The sequence below is a fragment of the Amblyomma maculatum genome, chromosome 1 (assembly GCF_055883805.1).
Source record: "Amblyomma maculatum isolate TAMU_Amacu chromosome 1, ASM5588380v1, whole genome shotgun sequence".
Classification (NCBI taxonomy): Eukaryota; Metazoa; Arthropoda; class Arachnida; order Ixodida; family Ixodidae; genus Amblyomma; species Amblyomma maculatum.
The window spans coordinates 302,678,999-302,684,222 of NC_139344.1; the positions used below are offsets into that span (position 1 = coordinate 302,678,999).

At 41.4% G+C, this 5,224-nt stretch overlaps 1 long non-coding RNA gene across 1 annotated transcript; it reads left to right on the forward strand.

Annotated features, from left to right (window-relative positions):
* Window positions 1–236: 236 nt before the first annotated feature.
* On the forward strand, window positions 237–4,157 carry LOC146206952 (uncharacterized). The gene is made up of 3 exons (XR_014703300.1): window positions 237–597; window positions 816–895; window positions 3,572–4,157. It is a non-coding gene; the product is annotated as an uncharacterized LOC146206952 (long non-coding RNA).
* Window positions 4,158–5,224: the final 1,067 nt, after the last annotated feature.

The window sequence follows — 5,224 nt, forward strand, 5'->3', positions numbered from 1 at the left end:
ATACACGTCATGTAGCTGTTACATGTGCATGTAAATGCGCAGCCACCAGGAGCAATAAATGAAAATTGTTTGCCAGATGATTTGCTTTGTCTTCTCAGACAATTGCCTGGCACCATTAGCAGCACATGCTGAATGCAGTGCCACAGCCAAATGTTGCAAGAGATCTTTTCAATTTTTTTTTGCTCCGAGCTTATGAACTTGCGTCCCTGTGTCAGCACGTGAAATGAAGTGCGCCAATATTTTATGCTGTTGAACAAAACATTCCGGCACTGGAAGTCCTATGTGCATTTACAAGTTGCAGAGGCTGAACTGGTTTGCTCACTGTGTTATAAAAACACCTGAAAATTAAAAAAGGATCCTATTTAAGGACCATTGCATTGAATGAAGGCAACAGTGTCTGTATCGTGGCACTTTTCTAGTGTCCTGGCACAACTTTCAGCTGCCCAATTAAATCTTACATTATGTTGGCCAGTTAATTACCAATGGTCTGTGTCATGGTTATTCCCTTTCAGATGAAAATGAGGCTGCAAGTGCCTGAATGACACGGTGCCCAGGAGACGCATGATGATGAAAGCAGTCATGACAACTCCCGGGATGGTAAGCGACAACGCTTCTTATATTACTTTTTTCAATGTTCTTGTTGAACATGCTACAGCTATTTACAAAGCACTGCAATGTTCAGTCTTGATTTTCTTACTGCAGTGTGCAAGGTGTAGCCAGAGTGCAACTATGCACACTGTTGTCTTGTATGTGCCGGAAAACAGCCCAAGATCTCATGGCTGCAGAAATAATTATTTCTTCCATTGGTTTGCTAGCTTTCATGGCACAGCCACAAGTCTACACGATGCGGAGCCGCTGCCGTGAACACCAAGCCTGCAGTCAGTGCCACTGAGGGGTGAGGTCATATTTACGTTATTTTGAGCAGCACCAATTTGTAAAAAAGTTTTATTATCTCAATGCATTAACAACTTACTAAAGTTTAAAACTCAAGGCTACTTAGTACAACTGCACTAGAACCTAGTTAGCTTTTGCATGCATGCCAAAACGATGCATGGACCAGCAGCAGCAACAGTGCATTATACAAAATGCAATGGTTTATGAAAGCAGTGATAAATGAAATAAATGAGTAGGAAAACAAATTATTCACAAATTTTCACATTCATGGTGCACTCACGAGACCATCGCAATGCTTTGTGCATTGTTATGCTTGTCTCAGACTTTTGAACCTACACTCCAAAGATCAAGTTCGACCTGCGCAAGCGATTTTCTGCGTCATCGCACTTCTCAGGATTTTTATTTTCGATGAAAGCCTGGTTATTTCATCGTTCGAGCTTGGCTCTGAAGTATTTCCGCTGGCTTGACCTGTGTGTACAATATTTTCTAAGGCATCAACCCTCAGGGAAAGAGTGCTGACGTGAGTTTCAATGCTAGTCTGGGCACTACGGACGTTTGAAAGCTCGGTGAGTGCAGTGTTCTATGATTGTTGAAGACACGATATCGCCTCAGCAATTTTCTAGGGTCACTGGTGTGTTGGTATTAGAGGGTTCAGGTTGATTGCACTTCTGCAGACTTGTCTACATACTTCAAAGGTCTTAACAGCAAACGGTCAAAAGCAAGGAGTTCATAGTAATGATAGACTTGATGAGCCTTTTGTCCAGGGCCAGTATTGCCTTTTTTTTTTTACTTTACAAGAAACCTTTAAACAATCAGTCCAGCCCTCTTACAGAATTCTGGCCAATAAAACATGGCATATCTTTCCGGGTCAATCAGCCAGTCAATCAAACAGTATTGGTAAGCAATCTTCCTACAGTCAGACCTTGGGAACGGGTGAGGAGGCATAGGAACTCCCTTTTTTACTTCAATAGTGTAACAGTAGTAAAACAAGGAATCTGTCTGCTAGAAAAACGGCATGTCTGATGTCACACACCGCAGATCAAAACAGCATCTGTAGAACTCAACTCCTAATGGATCAGTGTAATGGTTTTATGGTCATGTCCCTTCTCCCAAACAGCCACCGTATCTTCCTGTCTTCCTGGGCGGTGTGCCCTCAGGCACCCCTCTCCAGAATGTATTCATCATCGGGCAAAGCGTGGGAAGGTCCCACATGCTTTTTCTTTTTGCGGCTTCACACTTTTGTGTGATGTTTGCCTAGACACGTGATGCATTTCCAGCTCTGAGGTCATTGCAGCATGCTGCTGTACATGCGCATAATCAATGCGAAGGCTTAGAATATTTTATGGAGACATTTCCACCTTAATTACCCATTTGGTGCATGTTATTTATCCTCAATAAAAGGATGGCAAAATTATCTTATTGTTTACTCCACCCTCTACTGTGGTCTTAATGCATTGGTTGATGTGAAAAAATGATTCAATTTGTTTTCAGTGTGCATCAGGAGGGTTCACTGACATGAAATAACATCAAATACCATGGAAAATTTTTGTATATGCCAGCAACAGGCAAGTCCCAGTATAGATTGCTGTTGAGCGTGACGCAGTATTTTCTGTGAGCCTACAATTGTAATGTTCTGACCTTCATTGGTAATAGCATGAATAAATTTTTTTTTCTTGGGAAAAAAATTATCGTTGTCTTCAAACAATTTATATTAAGTTCATTTGATTGCAACCACAACAATAATGTTAACAGGAAAGCTTTGCATTACTTTGTCAACGTGTCTGCATCTGTGCCCGGCATAATAGAACAGTCGTCTGCATGTGGTGGCGGTAAAACTTTAATAAATATCCAACAGGTACAAGATAGGCATCAACTTATCTGCAAAGATGGCAGCCTGGAGTCCTTGGACACGGGCTACGTCAGCTAGTCGGATTAGACCTGGCAGAGTTTCAGGGCGTGAGTTTTACAGTAGTATCCCAAAATTAATTTTTGTCTCGATTTATATTTTAGATTTTTGGACACGCCTATATCATATGTACCAGATCCGCCGTATATATGTACAACCAATTTGATGGATATGTCGATGTGGGCAGTGTCTTCGATGAACACTTTGAACAGTGGCCAAAGCAGGGTTCCTTATGGAATACTGTTAGTGACAGATCATTCAACTGGTGATTACTCAAGCATGCTATTTGTGTTTATTCTCCTCTCCTTCGGGGCAAGTGCCAAGGGATATACCCTACAACCTGTGTGCAATTCTGTTCACAACTATATAATCACACCAGGTAGATTGCTACAATGAGAATTCACTGCCTTTTCTTCTTTTTTTCATGAACTTTTAGTTGAAGACTCCTAATTATCAAAATAACGAATTGCTGGTCCATAAGCCTTTTGTACCTGCTATATACCATGGCCTATTCCCCGCCATGGGTACATGCCATTATCACTGAAGACCGTCATCAATGGGTCTGATACATAGGTGCATTCACAAAAGGAGACTGCTGCACTTCTGTGCCATATAGGGGTATGCCATATGCCCAGACATTTCATGAATAATCATGTGTGTAGTTATTCACTGCAATACCAGCTGAAGAGCAATATTAAACAACCTCCAGCTTTCTCATAACAGCTTTATTTTTACAGTAATTTCTGTGAACACTGCGTCTTTTCATTCCAGGAAGGTAGAAGAATACAACACGGATGTTTTATGCAGCACATGGTGACGAACACTGCCCCGTGTGAAGATGGACATGTGAAGATCAGCTGATGAAATCTTGGCAATCAGTTGACAAGATACTGATTGCGCTGATGAAAGAATGAAAGTTATTTATGTTGCCTCTATATCACATTGCAGATAGCACCAGTTTATTTTCTCCAAAACTTTCTCGACCATGTTCACTTTGCCAAATAATCCCCAAATACATTTTTGCAACACAAATGCTGTCGGTGGTCTTCTGTTCGTGCATTTTATGGTGCATAAGTAGCTAAAGCTACAGTTTGGCAAACACAGGTCCAAAATTATTTGCAAAAGGCATTACAAAACCTTTTAATTTTAAATTGCATATTTTAAGAAATATTTGCATTGTTAGGATTGTAAACATACGCGATGACTCAAAACAAAACACATGTACACAACCTCACTCAAAAAAGTGAGCCTCAGCTACAACGTTGAAAACACTGTTAGTGGCCTGTGGTCACCACTTCACCAAAAGGAATTCATCACATGGTAATATCTAAAAGCATATCATAGGTCAGTGTTTCTCAAATAGGGGCCCGCGAAGTGATTTTCAGGGTCCGCAAAACCAACACCACCTAGACTAAGAGAAGGCCAGCGCAAGTCCCCCTTTCCACTAGTCCTACATCACGACAGTGAGATCTGGGGACAGATCGGCGGTACCGAGCGGAAGCGTACGTAAGCAAGGCAATCTGGAACAATGGCCTGAGTGTGCGTGTTTTCAGCCCTTGTTTGCTGTGTTCCTAATCGCTGCTGCATAGGCGCTTCCGAGGAAGGTATCTACAAGGCCTGGATGTTGTGCACTAAACTGTCGCTCTAACTATGCCAATGGATCCAAAGAGCAAGTGTACAAATTTTCGTCGGACTCTGTTCAAAATGTAGCGCGGGCAAAGGCTGTGCCGTGGAAAAACTTATTACCAATGAAGTGCACTGTGGTAAGAAAGCGTTCTTGTTTGCTTCCTAATACTCTTGCTGCTATTCACCACTATTTAGCACAGTGTATTAAAGCGTAGGCATGCCTATATCGAGCACACAATTTGGACAGCACAGCTACTAATAATTGAGTAGCATTCGCCCTGTTTTGAGTGCAGAACAAAATTTTTTTGCAACCTAAATTGCAACCTAAAGTAAATGACTGGTTTAAAGCTGAGTTAGCTGCTCACTGTGTTGATATACTCATGGCAATCGCTGCTTCCAGCTTAAGCAGCTTTTTTATATTTACATTACAGCTTTATGACCAGCACTTCGTGAAAGCGGCCTCGTATTCACAAGCTACACGGAGTGTCGTCAAGGTCGTCATTCTGAGTAATATCTCTGCCTACCATTCTTAGCTTTATCTATCCATAATCCATCTGACAATAAATGTGCTCTCAGATGAATTTTGTGCCTGTCTTAATGTTTATGCAAGTAACTCTGAATGAAGGTGAAAATTTCCTCGCAACTTCATTTCTGCCATTGAAATAAATGCCAGGTGGATTGTGTCAAACTTCTCATATACTTCAAGACTGGCAATATTAAAACACAGGTGACACAAGTATACCCTCTTCATCGCTAGCACAAAATTTCAAGAGGTAGCTCCAGAGCAGCGTTGAATAA